The 15,370-nt window shown below is 46.7% G+C and overlaps 1 protein-coding gene and 1 non-coding gene across 2 annotated transcripts in view; both read left to right on the top strand.

Annotated features, from left to right (window-relative positions):
• KCNH1 (potassium voltage-gated channel subfamily H member 1) overlaps positions 1-15,370 on the top strand; it is a 329,150-nt gene that overhangs the window by 152,870 nt on the left and 160,910 nt on the right. The gene's annotated exons all lie outside the window — the stretch shown is intronic.
• TRNAV-AAC (transfer RNA valine (anticodon AAC)) lies at positions 11,164-11,235 on the top strand. The gene has a single exon. It is a non-coding gene; the product is annotated as a tRNA-Val (tRNA).

Genomic DNA, 15,370 nt, shown 5'->3' with positions numbered 1-15,370 from the left:
CTGTAAATTTGGTCCAGAACTTTCCAGAAAGGACTTTAGTGGGGAAAACCTCAAGGGTTGACTTGTGTGTGTTATTCTAAGCAGGAGGTAGATAGGGGCTTAATCTCTTGACTACGGCATTCCATTTTTTCTAAACTGGTATTGAATGCCTACTGTATGCAAGGTGCATCAGACGTGTTTCCAGGTATCAAATAGACCTTTCTTTGCACTCAGCTTACATATCAATGACACATTTTCCTATTTGCTGATGTAATGAAATATATGCTGTGTCTCCCATCCATGCTTGGAGTTGGTGGTGGGGATGTTGCTGAGCTATTCAAGTAGAGACAAATCCTTTTGCCTAATTGTGCTTCCAAAGGCTTGACATTGTCCCACGGTGCCATCAGCCCTTCCCGATCCTCTCAGAGAGACTGCCGATGTACTGCCTGTGATTGATGAGAATATTTTATTCATTTGATTGTTCAGTCAAAAGATTGAGCAGCTAGAAGCTGAGAATAAATAAAACAATACGTACAGTTGCAAGGAGGTGACAGTAAACGGGGACAGACAAGTACACAGACAATTTCAGTGCAGGTGAGAAGTCCTATGATTGTACTTAAATACGGAGTTCTAAGGGAGGACATAGGTAAGAGATTACTTATACCAGTCTTAGGGGTCAAGGAACAATGGATGTTTACTGTAACCTGAAGGCTGATGAGATTTAGTCAGCTGGAAAAAAAAAAAAGAGAGAGAGAGAGAGATGGGAGGGCGTGGAGGCAGTCCAAAGAAGAGGGTGCATTTGAAGAGAATGAAATGAATTCACCCAGCTGAAATGGAGGGGGGAAGAGAGCAACTAGCAAGCATCAAGGCTCCAGCGGAAAGTAGGGGTTAATTTTAAATAGCCGTAAGTGCTAAAGAGCTTGCACTTTGGGCTGAGGGCAGGAGGAGCTATCCACAAATTCTCAGCAGGGACTTTTAACGTGGGAGAATGAATTGGAGGGGAACAAGACCAAAGGCAGAAACAGTAAGATGTCTCTGTATTATTTTAGTGGAGAAATGTTGACTCTTTGAGCTAAGGCTGTGGCAGTGAGGATGGAGAGAGATGGAGGATTTCCAAAAATATTAAGAAAGTAGCTGGACAGCTCTTGGCAATGTCCCTGCCTGGGGCTGGGGACAGAGTGTGCCACTGCACTGCTTCTTTCCCTGGGCTTCCCTCCCAACCAGGCAGGTAGATGCGAGATTATAACAATGCCCAAAAGCACCACTTCCAGCCATATGGAGGGTCTGTGGGCGGCTGGGCAGCGACAATGGCGAGCAGCTGGCTGGCCCAGCAATGATGGTTGAGCGCGGCTCCCGAAGCCAAGTCTTCCCTCTCGGCCTCCCACCCATCCCCACCCACACCACTGTGTGCCAGGGCCTGGGGGTTACCAGGGTGGAGAGACACAGTGGTCAACAGCACAGCAGCATTTTCATTTGCTTTTTCCTGCAGTATCCTCTGCTTAAACTCCTCTGGGGCAAAACTGAAAAAACGCTCTGTCTTTATGGGATTATTTTACCAAAGGAACAGTTGATCAGATTCCAAGTCTCACTCCCCAGCCCAGCACCGCATGTCGATCTTGTCCACTCCTGGGGTAGGGCATGTGGGTGGGGTGCTGGCCCTCTCTGCCCTCCACTCTCCCCTCACTGGTTCGTGTACTCTTGGTTAATTTTTTTTAAATTGAAGTATAGTTGATTTATAATATTGTGTTTTTTCTGGTATACAGCACAGTGATTCAGTTATACAAGTATACATGTTCTTTTTCATCTCTTTTTTTTTTTGTAGGGGGGAAGGTAATTAGGTTTATTTTTTTATTTTTATTTTTTAGAGGAGGTACTGGGGATTGAACCTGGACTTCATGCATGCTAAGCACGCACTCTAGGGCTTGTGCTATACCCTCCCTCATATTCTTTTTCATATTCTTTTCCATTATGGCTTATTACAGGATATTGAGAATAGTTCCCTGTGCTATACAGTAGGATCTTGTTGTTTATCTGTTTTCTTTATAGTAGTTTGTATCTACTGATCCTAAACTCCTAATGTAGCCCTCCCCTAACCTGTTTCCCCTTTGGTGACTATAAGTTTGTCTTCTATGTCAGTCTTTCTGTTTTGTAAATAAGTTCATTTATGTCATGTTTTAGATTCCGCATTTAAGTGACATCAAACGGTGTTTTTTTTTTCTCTTTCTGACTTACTTCACTTAGTATGATAATCTCCAGATCCATCCATGTTGCTGCATATGGCATTATTTCCTTCTTTTTTATGGCTAAGTAGTATTCCATTGTGTATATACACATTTTCTTTATACATTCATCGTTGATGGACATTTAGATTGCTTCCATATCTTGGCTTTTGTAAATAGTGCTGCTATAAACATTGGGGTGCATGTATCTTTTCAATTAGAGTCTTCTCCAGACATAAGCCCAGGAGTGGGATTGCTGGATCATACGGTAACTCTAGTTTTAGTTCTTTAAGGAATCTCCATACTGTTTTCTGTAGTGCCTCATGTGCTCATGGTTGATGTTTCCTCAGGGTCTGTTCATCATGGTTTCTCCAGGGCTCCCTGCCCCGCTGGGCCACCCATGTGTATTCCTTGGACGGTGCCCAGCACCCTTAGGAAGGCCAGCCCTCAGTGCTGGCTGAGAGGTGGTGGTATTCGGAAGAGGGAAGGCTCCCTTCTGTCCTTCAAATGCCTGAGTTTGGGAGGTCTAAGTGCCTAGATGTTTGTACTGCTGAAATCACTACCCTTTTTTTTTTTTTAATCCTTTGTTTTTCTTATTTGGGGCCCTAGGACTTTGCTGCTAGGCTGCAGGCCCACTGATCTAACCCCCACTTATCTTCCTCACCCACCTCACCCCCCGTCCTCCTCCCCACTCCTGTCTGTGGAAATGACCACCCTCATAACCTGCTCCTGTCCCCAAGCGTTGAATTCCTTCCTTCTGGCCTTTTGCCTGTCTTTCTCTGCTGTCTTTCATTCTCCTCTTTGTAAATAAGGCCGGACCATTTCCTCAGCTGCAGAAGTGTTTCCCGGCAGCTTCACTGAGTTGTGAAGGAAGGGTTCACTCCCCCCTGCTAGGTTTTGGGCCCCAAGCTTTGCTCAAAGCTGAATGTGGTGCCGGGGCAGCTGGCTGTGAACTGAAAGACGCTGCAGGGATCAAAGCCTCTCCCCTGGGGGCCTCTCCTAGAAGAGTCCAGATCCCTGCCTCTGAAAGCAGCCTGTCTGCGGGCAGGCCCGACCCTTGGTTAGTCGTGGGAGAAACCGCCTCGGGGAGAGGACCCCTCCTGTTCCCGAAAGATTGGCCCCATCCCTGAGGAGCCGGATAACTCAGAGCCAAGGTCTTGGAACTTAGAAGAGAAGAGGCAGCTTTGTTGCTTTGCCAGGCAAAGGGGCCAGACAACAGCCTAATGCCTTCAAAGCTGTGAGCCTGTCTTAGGGTTAGGGCTTAGTGATTATATAGTGAATAAATTGGGGTGTAAAAGGGGATACTTATTAACAAAAGTCTCTGGTAAAGCTTCCTCTGAAATCTTGGCGTGTTCGTCTGGTGTCATGGGGCTGTCCGGTGGTCTGGAGGGTTAACAGCCCATGACCTTCTGTATCTGATCAGACTCATCAGGCATCAGGAGGAACTTTGGAGGGTCTGGTCATTCTCCTGAGGTTGTCTATCGTCTTGTGACTCCCTTCCTGGGGGAATGACTCAAAATCCAAACATGGTTGTAAATTTCAGTTACCAGGGTAAGCTAAAGCAAACAGGGAAGCCAGCAGCTCGGACTCTGACCGTGGGTCTGGGCTGGGAGCAGCGTCCGGTCAGGTTTGCTGACCTCTCTGAAAGCAAACAGTAAGTATAAGGCCAAGGGTTAGTCGGCCTGAGCACGGCCATTGTGTTATTTCTCCTTCACTCCTTCCTGGGCTCCTTATCATTGGACACAGGGGCTGCTGCTGCGGATGTGGAGAGGAGCACAGGGGCCGCATTCTTGCGGAAACTCCTCGTGTGCCCCGCCACCCTGTCCCACTCCAGCCCTGAAGTCGCCAGGCAGAGAGAGGGCTAGATCCACTTTAAGGGGATTATCTCTTCTAGTGTGAGGAGACGGGGATGATGGTGGGGGATCTGTGTGTCGACCTTGTCTACTTAAAAAAAAAAAATCACAACCTAAAAGGTGAGAATTATGTTTTATGAGGCAGGCTTTCCAAGAACTTCAAGCCTGGGAGCCAGCCTTTCAGGACAGCTCTGAGGGACTGCTCCGAAGAGGTAAGGGAGGAGCCAGGATGTATAGAAGTTTTTGCAACCTCTAGGTAGTAAGAGTATCAAAGCATGACTGTTAATTAAAGAAAACCAGACATCTCAGGTTAAGGAACTTAGCGCTGTTCTAGGTGTGGGAAGACCCGGGAGTCCGGGCTCATTGGAGTCATTCCTTTGACGTGCACCTTAGCTTCTAGGGCCAGTGTCCTGTGCTTTCCCCTCCTGAGTCCCCGTGGGGTGCACCTTCAGCGGGGTGGCTGTCGTGGCCTGATGGCTGTAACCTCCTTGTTCACTGGGATGGCAGGCAACATTCTTCATTCACATCCTGCTCCTGCTAATCTCAGCAGCTGCAGTGACAGGACTTTGTAGCCCTTTGAGGCCCAGGAATCCAGAGGGAAGGACCGGTTAAATCGAGTTCTCTGGCTTTGGCTGAGGCCCGGCTGCAGCAGCCTGGCCAGAGCAGAGGGGTGAACTCCCAGATGCGGGCAGCAGCATCTCCCGAAGGCCCACTGGAGCTCTTTGGCCCTCAGACTGCCTCAAACAGTCTGCTCTCTGCCTTCCTCCATGTCTCTTCTTTGCAGGTCCTTATTGATGTTTGTCTTGGAGTTGGTTCCATCCCAATGCATTGGAAGTCAGATTAGTGCCCTTCTCTCCGTGGACTGGGGTGGAAGGAGGGGACCCTGGCCCTGGAGGACTCTGCCGCCTCCTCTCTGCACCCACCCCATGGGCATGATAACGGGCGGCCCAGGGACCTGGAGTAACTGCCCTGTGATGTGCTCCTCTTTACTAGGCTTATTTTGCATCATAGTATCACTGTGTGTTTATCTGGTGGCATTGTTTCCAAGCTTCTGAACATGACTCAGGTTGTAAAATCCACAGGGAGAGCTGTCTGTGTGAATGGTGCTTTCCTCATTCCTTTGTGGACCACCTGTGCGTGGGGGGTTGGGCCAGGCTGTGGGGTGAGGGACGGGGTGGATCCTGGCGAGGAATCCCTCTCAGAGGCTGCAGGCAAGATGCTGATAACCTGTGGGTTCAACATATAACTCTCAATCCAAGTGGGCATGGTAAATGCTGCAAAAAGTTTTCTAGAGAAAGGACTACAAGTGTTTAGAAATGAGAAATGACTTTCAGGAAGAAATGCCTTCTGTGATTATGAGAGTTGGTCTGTGAGGACACCGTGTTAATGGTACAGAGCTCCTCAGAGGTTTGGCATTCTCATTACCGGGGAAGCAGGAAGTGAGTCGTGCACCCTGCAGCATTTGATGCGGGTGTTGAAGAAGGCTCTGTATAATTTAGATATGGGCATGGGCACTTCTGTGTCCATCTGGCCCACAGAGATGTACCACGGACCGTAAGCATCCAGAAGGGAAGTGTCAGGGCTTCTGCCTGCTAGGGAAGACCTTACTGAGTGGGCTTAGTGGAAAGTTTAATAGATTCGCTGCTATAGCAACAGCGGGCCACACAGGTGAGAGGTGCCTGTGTGAGCACTGAGGGTGAGCGTGTGAGGTCTTTTATTAGGTGGGAAGGGGCTGTGAACGCAAGGAGTAGGGGGCTGCGTGATCGAGTTGTGCACAGGTACCTGACTGGTTGTCAGTGAGCTAAGACTTGTCAGGGCTACTGTGAGTAGTGGGATTTATGAGCGATGTGGGCAGGATGTAGGCTGCTGTGCGCCGGGCTACTTCCCGGGGTGGTTAGTTTTGTTAGGGTGAACACACATGAAGGGAAGATGGTTTTATTTTGCAGAAGTGCAGGTATGTGAAGGGTCCTTGCCGAGGGGAGTGGGCATTAAGGTGCCAGTCGGCTCCAGGCACACAGAGAGCCCAGGAGTGTGGGTTTTTATGAACTTTAGAGCAGCTCCAGAGAGCGCCAGTCAGCTCTGCACTTAGCAGACATATTCAAACAAAATAACTGGAAAATATGGGTAGCTCACACCCAAGGGTTGCCAGTTTGTAGGACAAGTGGGGCCAGGGGACCTGGGCAGAATGATCCGATGTATGAAGCTGTGTAGAAGAGGCAGGGAAAGGCCTCTTTCTATTTTCTAATTTTGAAAATAAGCAGTGGCATTCAGAGGTCAGGGATTCCACGTCACAGGAGATGTGGTCCTGGCCGCACGTGGCTGTTATCCCTTCACACAAAGCACATACATGGGGCGGCAGGTGCTGTGAGAGACTGTTCTCCACCATCGCAGGGTCAGCAGGGGGACACGAACCTCTAAAGCCACTCTCCCTCCTGGCTTTCTTACCTCTCTTAAAACCACTACCATACTTGCAGCTACCAAGCCCCAACCTCAGCCCCTGGCCTTTCCCCTCTCTTTCTGTGTCACCTGCTCCCTGGAGAGCCTAGAGGGTCACCTCCACAAGAATTCAGGGTCTGCCTACTCCATTGGTTTTCATTACCCACCCCACTCCTGGCCCCATCACGCTTCCTCCACAAGAGCCTCCCCATTTGATCCCCCTGCTTCTTGCTTTTCCCTCTTCCAGCCATCCTACACCTGGTCATCTGACCCACCTCCTCTCTGCCATGTGGAGGATGAACTAGGGGCTGCAGGTGGACTGGGTGTGGAGCCCTGTAAGGAGGGGAGGGTGGTTGTCCAGGCGAGAGCTGAGGCGGGCTCTGATGATGGCTGTGGAGGTGGAGAGGGGTGGGAGGATCCTGGATGGACTTCAGAGGTGCAGCCAATAGGAGTAGGAGATGGATTGGCTGTGGGAGGGTTAGGGGGTTGGGGCCAGCGGGTGGCTGGGTTGATGGAGGTGGACCAGGTGTGGAAGGGGGTGGTGGGAGTGTTGTTGAGGGGTAGATCTAGAGTTTGGGTTCAGATACATTGAGTCTGAGCTAACCACGAGGTCTAAGTCGAGAGCTGACGTAAGGGGCGGGGGGCTAAGGAGAGAGGTTTGGCCCAGAGATACAAATCTGGGAGCCGCCGGCATTTGTCTCCGCAGTTCGATCAGGATTTTAATAGCGTGCGTGCTGTTACACGCAGCTGCCCTCCTGAAGGCCGTGGAGGGGTGTGTGTGTTCTATTTGGATGCAGGTAGTATGAGCTGCGTATGACTATACAGTCCTGAGGCTGGCCTCTTTCTCGCCAACTAGGTAGAGGAGGAGGATGGGAATAATGGAGAACAAAGGACCATCTGTGGTTAAAAAGAAAAAAAAAATGCCCATCAGTGAGGGAGCTCTGTTGTTCCTTTAATTAAGGTCTGTGACGGTGACCACGGCCCTTCTCTTAGCTCCGTGGAGAGGCAGTTTGTGTGAGCCATTCTCAGCCTCTCCCTGCTCCCCTGTGATCTTGGCCCAGTGTTTGCACACCAAGTGCATCCACCCCCCTCAGTACCACCCACCCGCCTAGTTATTATTTCTGCTTCCACCCAGAGTCTTGTTGCAGAAATTCTCGACACAGACCAAACATACTCAAGCGCTTCACACCTCCCACAGCCTTCCCCAGCCCACCAGGCCTCACAAAACATAATTGTCCTTTCAAGTGAAACAGTCATCTTGGCTTATCTAGAGTCCATCGTCCAGGGATGTCTGTGGCTGGAAGATGAAGGAAGAATCTAAGGAACTTTGACATGACATCCAGCTAGGATCTGACTGGAGCAGAGATGTGACTTATGCCAGATGTGTGCTTGTCGTCTCAGCTCTGTTGGGACACTGATGGGGGCTTTTCCAAGCAAGTTCAATTCCCATTCAGACATCACTGTATTTTTGAACTGCTTTATATTTGTGTAATTATCCGTTAAAGGTCTGTCCTCTCCTCTGTAAGCGCCTTAAAGGAGAGGGGAAAAAATAATCTGTCTAGCTTATTGCTGAATTCTTGGGGCACAGGACAGTGCCTGGCAGGAAACAGGTGTTTAGGGTTAAAGGTTAAGAAAAAGGTGTTTAGGGTTAAAGGTTAAAAAATATATACATTCATTTCCTACGCCTTTATCCCAAAGTTTCCTCCTTCCTGTGGGGGGGCTTCTCTGCTTCTACCATGATGGGCTTGGTTTTATTTTAAAAAATCCATTTTTAACATGTATGCCTTTGCAGTATTGATTTTTTTTTTAAGAATATGATAGTGGTTAACAGCCTGGGCCTTAGCATTTGACAGATGTGGGCTTGAATCCTGTACTGCTCACCTAATACCTGTGTGACCTGGGGCAAGCTGCTTAACCTCTCTGTGTCTTGTTTTCCTCACCTGCAAAATGGGGACAAGTTTCCTACCTTAAAGTGTTGTTGCAAAGATCAAAGGAGGTTACAACTATAAACATCCTAGTACAATGCCTGGTCCACCAGTGGGTGGTAAACAGAAATACATTTTGAGTTTATCTTTACCACTCTTCTTTTAGATCAGTGGTTCTCAAACTTTGTGGTCTCAAGAATCCTGTATAATCTTGAAAATTGTCCCGAACCCCAAAGAGCTTTTGTTTGTATGTGTTATAGCTATTAATACTTATTGTTTTAGAAATTAAAACTGAGAAATTAAAAATATTTTTTAAAATTCATTTAAAAATAAGAATAGCAAACCCTCTGAGTGTTGCCTGTAGCTGTATTTTCCAAAATGAAGATATGTAGTGTCAAGAGCAGCATTGTTTTACTTCTTTGCCAATCTCGCTAATCTTGCCTTAACAGATGACAGCTGGATCTGCGCTCTGCCTCTGCGTTCAGTCCAGTGCTCTGTCGCACAGCATGCAGCCTCGGGAAACTCCACCCACTGTACCCTTGTGAGAGAGCGAGGGTGGAAAAGGAAAGTCATGTCTTAGTATTACTCTGAAAATAATTTTGAACCTAAGGACCCTATGAAAGGGTCTCAGGGACTCTCAGGGGTTCCTGGTCACATTTTAAGAATTGCTCTTCTAGGTACTGGGTTCTCAAAATTAGGATCCTAGTCAGATATTTGGGGCTAATCTGAGCGAGGAAATCGATGAGGCTGATTGAAAACCATTGTGAGCTAAGCCATGGAAGGCGCTGCATGAAACTCAAAGCCTGAACCTCTTCAAGTCAGTCTTTCTCCTCCTCTGGCATCCGGTCATGTAGCAAGCTCTCTGAAGAGTTTTCTGGCACCCTTGTCTTTATGTCTGCACCCAAGTCCAGGCTCTAATCACCACCTCCTGAGTGTCAGCTCCAGGAGTCTCTCCTGGTTATGACCACAGGGTATAGGAGAAAGAACATGAATTCTGGAGTCATCCAGACCTGGCTACACATTCTAGGTTTATTTTCCATGAGGTATGGAAAATGCCTCACCTATTTAAGGGGCTTGCCAGGGCTCTCCTCGGATCTTGTAGTTCTAAGTGAGATCAACACCACACACCTGGCACAGTGCCTGGCTTACAGTGGGTACCATACCCACTGCGTTCTGCCAGCTGACTCCCTGAGCATCACCAGATCCCCTTCCTCCAAACCCCTGTGGTGCCTCAAGTCAATACTATCAGCATCTACCAATCACCTGCAGGCTGTGTTTCTTAACAAGTTTCTCAAGATGGTAAGACACAGGAGACAGAACCGTGCCTCTTAATGTTCCTGTACCGTCCATGGGGCTGAGGTTTATGAATATTTATTACAATATGTAAAAGAAGTAGAGGGTGCATTTTCTGCCCTTGCCAGATGAACAGTTTAGTGGGTGACACATTGCATTTGTACAAGGAAATATTGTCGTACTGAGAAAGTGGTGTTAGCAACAAGTGACAGTCAGCAGGTGGGTGAGATCTATGGACAAGAGACGGCTGCTACAAACACATCTGGTTAACAAAGGAGATTTCCAAGCCTTTGCCAATAGTGGACACGTTTTGAGTATTTTTCAAAATAATGAAATTCACAGAGAGAAAAAAAAAAAGAATGTAGGGGCTTAGAGTTATTTAGAAAGGCATTAGACTAAGCCACATGTCACTGGAAGAGGCATCTGAAAGGCAGGCCTGTCCAGTCACTGTGCAGCCACTCCCACCGGCCTCCCCATGGCCCCAGCCCTGTGAAGAAACCCTTTCTTCTTAGGGCCTGCAAACTTGTGTCCCCTTCTGGTCTTGCTGCCTTGGCTTTCTTTGCTGTTCACTCTTGGCTTCTGTAACATGACCTCCTAAAAGTCCTCAGGATGGCAGAAGCAAAAGCCCAGGAAGAGGTGTTTGAAGGCAGGTTTTGCTTTTTGCACTTCTGAGTACACTGCCCCCTCCCCCCACATACCTGCAAAGGCAGGTGTGCACGCAGGGCCTGCACCTCCTTGAAGCAAGGAAGAGGAACCATAGCAAAAGCAATGCAGAGTCCAGATATCTCAGTAAACAATCTTGTCTCAGAAAATCATGGCAGGGCTCTTGTTTGACTTCCCACTCCACCGGAGCCTGCAGGAGCCCCAGATAGGGGACTGGGGTGTCATCATCACATGTCTGGGAGAGAACAGTGATCTCCTTGGCCACCCATGCAGGGTACCACAGAGTGAGATGGAGATAGTCCCTAAAGTGGATCCCTTCTAAGCTCTTGCCTCCTGATGTGATATTAGCAGCTCGGCCAGAATGGGTAATTATTTATCTTGGGTTTAAAAGATTTTTAGCCAGACATTCCATGATCTTCTTTCCTGCCCAATTTCGTGTTCAGTTCGTGTAGCTTCATCTCCTCTTCCCAGAGTAGAGGATTTCCACTTCTCTTTTCTACTGAAGGAAGCACAACTTGGTTGGCATTTTGCTCATAATGGCCCTTTGCTGGCTTGGACACCAACCCCCTCTGTCCTCTCCATCACTGTGGTCAAGTTGCCTTTGAGTCATCTGGGTGTTAGTCCCTGTGGTTCTGGCTCAGCCAGAGCTCATTTCGATCCGATGGTGATAGTACAAACCCCAGGGCCATGGAAGGTTCTTCCTGAAGAAGACCATTGCATTGAAAGATGTGGACTGGTTATGGGCAAGGGTTTGCTCGCCAAAACCAAAAATGCTTGTTTAGAAATGCTTCAGGGGAGGGTATGGCTCAGTGGTAGAGCTCGTGCTTAACATGCACAAGGTCCTGGTTTCAATCCCCAGTACCTTCATTAAAACTAACTAACTAAATAAACCTGATTATTTCCCCACCCCAGCACCCCACCAAAAAAAACCAGAATCAAATAAAGAAACGAATGGGACCTAATTAAACTTACTTTTTTTTTAAAAAGGAAATGCTTCAGGGACATGCTCTCAGGGGGATCCTATGCTACTCCTGTTTGTTTGATGGAAGAACCCAGGAGAAGATGGGATTTTATTACTGTGCTGTTATCCACAACCCCTCCATGGAGTGATAGGAATAGGAAAGCAAAGCCTGGCTTCTTCCTTTTTCTTTTTCCTTCTTTTCGTCTTCTGTTCCTGTTCTTCCCTCCTCCCTACTTCGCTGCTTAATCATCCCCTGCCATTCTTCCTTCTTATCTTCTTTCTTTGTGTATCAGCATGAATTCTCCTAGAGAAAGCTGGACTTGACCCTGGGATGCTGGACACAGGAACCCAGAATGTTTCCCTAGCAGGTTGCTAGGCAGGTTCAACGAAGCTTTCTGGAAAAGGCATTCAATTTTAGCCATAGATCCTTGATTGATAGGTCAGATAAACTCAGTTCCTCAGAGATTTAACTGAGGTTCTGGGGTCCAGGACCCTATTCTTTCTTATTCTATCTGTTCACTGGCCAAATTCTGCTTCTCAGCCAGTCTGTCTAAAGTGGAGACAGAAAAATGAAAGGAGAAAAAACCTTCAGTCTTTTTGAGGGGGCAGGCTGTGAGCTCACGTCTGTCGTAGCTCAGGGCTTTGAAGGCAGCTGCCTGCAGCCTGGTTACTGGTTAGGCTTGCTCTAGGGCTTCTGGTTTTGTTTGTCTTTTAAAGGCTTCCGTTTTTGGTGGCAGCGGTTTGTTTGGTAACATTTTAAAAAGATCTCATACATTGATGACATCAACTCCGTCAGTTACCTGGAGTAGTTGAGGCCAAGATCTTAGAATTCAGGACTGGGGAAACTAGTTCTAGACTTTGTCATTTAATCATTTTGGACTTTAATTTCTGTATGTAAAATGAGGGAGCACAGTCCTATCTGAACTAAGGTCCAGGAATGGGGAGGATTCACTGAGATTCTTGGTATAAATGCTCACATTAAGTTTCTTCTCACACACGCTGCTCGTGATAAGCAGTACCAGTACCAGCTGTTGACATCCTGCGTCACCCAGGATCTCTGCTGGCTGTCTGCAGTACTACAGTAGGATTGCCTGTCTGGTGATCTATGTTAATCTCAGCTGCACGATGTGGTTTGGGGGGTGTGTGTGTGTGTGTGTGTGCCTAAGCCTGCATGTGATTTGGCTCTGTTGGGAAAATGAAGGGCAAGAGATGGTACTGCTAAGTTAGAACAACATGAGAACCAAGGAGGAATATGAACCAGGAAATAAGGAGCCCCTGCCCTTCTCCCCTTTCAGCAGCCTCCTCTAAAGAGCCTGTTTCTTTGATTTGGGCTGTTTCTCTTCTCTGATACCATTACTACCCTGTCTTCTACTCTCAACTTTTTTTCCTTTCCTATGTTTGGTGGTCCTGATGTCTTTGACTCCAGACTTCTGTTGGTAGTGGGTGTGTGGTGAGATAATTATGAGCTTGAAAGGCCTTCTACTGCTTCCTGCATGCAGCTGAGATATGGTCCCTCATCTCTCATCTTCTTCCTTCCCCACCTAAACACAGTATCAGCTTCTAATGCCTTGTTAGGGATGTATTATTAGAGGACTTCATGTTTCATAAAGAGGTAACACAGAGGTCCTGTGTAGTCCGTTTCAACCCTGAGATGCTGTAAGTGTCCTGTGGATCACCCTGCCACTCCTTGTTGTGGTTGAAGCAGTGACAGCAGGCAGCATACATCTATGACACTGAACTAACCTTTACCAGTTACTGTGCCAGGCATGTGTGAAGATATGAGGATGAATAAAGCACAGACCTTATCATGAAGGAGCTCAGACTCCAGAGGGATGATAGATAAACCCAGTGTTACAGATACTCACTACTAGATATGAAATAGATAAACAACAAGTTTCTACTGTCTAGCACAAGGAGCTATATTCAATATCTTGTAGTAACCTATAATGAAAAAGAACATGAAAATGAATATAGGTATGTATGTGTATGACTGAAACTTTATGCTGTACACCAGAAGTTGACACAACACTGTAAACTGACTTGACTTCAGTAAAGCAAACAAACAAAAATACGGTGTGGTTGATTGGGCCAAGATTGAGTAACAAGGCTGGATCTACCCTCTTTCCTGGAAACAAAATAAAGCGAAAAAACAAAACAAAACAAAAAACCGTAAGAAACAGTACTTTGCAAGATACTAGACATCAAGCAATGAAGGCCAGTGATCCTTGAGAGGATCCTGGACAGGAAATAAATGTGGTTAACCCTGTGGTTCTCCCAGCTTACTGCCTTGGGAGAATTTCCAGGCTGTGGCAGCAGGAAGGGGAAGCTCAGGTAGAGGCAGAGCCTGAGGAGGTGAGCTGAGAGTCTGGGGCAGGCCAAGAACAGAGTATCAAACAGGAGAGGGCTGCACAGAGAGAGAACTCTGGAGATGCGCAAAGTGCCTCCCATGAGTCTTCAGTAGGCCATTCATTAGTGGATGAGAATGATGAAACTACTCAAGACTAGGGAAAGGACTACCCGAAAGGACAAAGAAGATAGTGCTTGGAGCTCACACGGGCTGAGAACAGGGACTATTCCCACCAGCAAGACTGAATTCCTAGGCATTGGGTTGAATTCTCAGGGGGGTCTTTCCTCAGTAGTGGGGAGTAATTAGCTTTAGACTAAACACTGCTCTGGTCCAACCTAGCGCATCTCAAAAGCAGGACTTGTAAGGATCAAACTATTTCTATGTAACTAATTTGTGTCTCAGAACAAATCTCAAGAATATGTATAGGAATACAGAAATATCCAGTGCCCCCAAACCTCAACTTCACAGAACTCTGACATTCAATATAAAACTACCAGTTACACAAAGAAGGAAGAAGATACAATGCATCATGAGGCAAAAAATCAATTAATCGAAACTGACCCAGAACTGATACAGATGTTAGAATTGGTAGACAAAGACATTACATTAGTTATTCTAACTATAGTCTGTAAGTTACAAAAGTTAGAGACTTGGAAGGGTTTTTTGTTTTTTTGTTTTGTTTTGTTTTTTTGTTTTTGATCCATATCAAGCTTCTAGTTGAGAAATACAATGTCTGAGGTTAAAAAAAATGCACTGGATAGGATTAATGGCAGAAGAAGATGCTAGACGCTGCAGAAGAGAAGATTGATGAACTTTAAGGCATGGCAATGAAAGTATCCAAAGTGAAACTCAGAACTTTAAAAAGTGAGCAGAGCATCCGTGAGCTATGGCACGACTTCAGGGGGCTAATGTACACATAACTGGAGTCCTTGAAACAGAGGAGGGGACAGAAGCAGTATTTGAAGAAATAATGGCTGAAAAATTTCCAAACTTCAGATGAAAACTATGAATTCACAGAGCCAAGAAGCCAGGAAACTCCCTGTACAAGAAATGTGGAGGAAAACAACCTACACCAAGGCACAGAATAATCAAATTGCTCAAAATCAGTGATAAAAGGAAAATCTTAAGAGCAACCAGAGAGAAAAACATGTTGCATACCACGAAACAAAGACAACAGATTTCTCACTGGAAAAGATGCAAATAGAAGATAGTGGAGCATCATCTTTAAAGTAGTGAAAGGGCGGGAGGGAGGAAGGAAGCAAGTCCTACCAACCTAGAGTTCTATATCCAGCAAAAATGTCTTTCAAAAATAAATATGAAATGAAGACATTTAAGACATACACAATCTGAAAAAAATTACTACCAGTTTACCAGCACTGTAAAAAATATGAATAGAAGTCTTTCAGACAAAAATGAAAATGGTACTGGTTAGAAATATGGGTCTACATTAAGGGATGAAGAACACCAAAAATAGGCATCTCCTCAGGCAGGAAGTGTGCCTGGCAGAGGGCACTGCATTTGCAAAAGCAGTGAGCCTGGTTTGCAGTTGAGTCCCAGGCATCAGGGAATGACAAGTGTGACTGGGGGTAGAGGGCAGGGGCTTACGATGAGAGTATGTTCTTGACTTCAGTCTTGGTCTGTGCTCAGTAGTGTCTCCCAAAGGCAAATAGAAAATGGTGTTGGCTTCAGATACT

The sequence above is a fragment of the Vicugna pacos genome, chromosome 23 (genome assembly GCF_048564905.1).
Source record: "Vicugna pacos chromosome 23, VicPac4, whole genome shotgun sequence".
Classification (NCBI taxonomy): Eukaryota; Metazoa; Chordata; class Mammalia; order Artiodactyla; family Camelidae; genus Vicugna; species Vicugna pacos.
The sequence above is the reverse complement of the archived record's forward strand: the minus strand, read 5'-3'. Positions and strand labels throughout refer to the sequence as shown.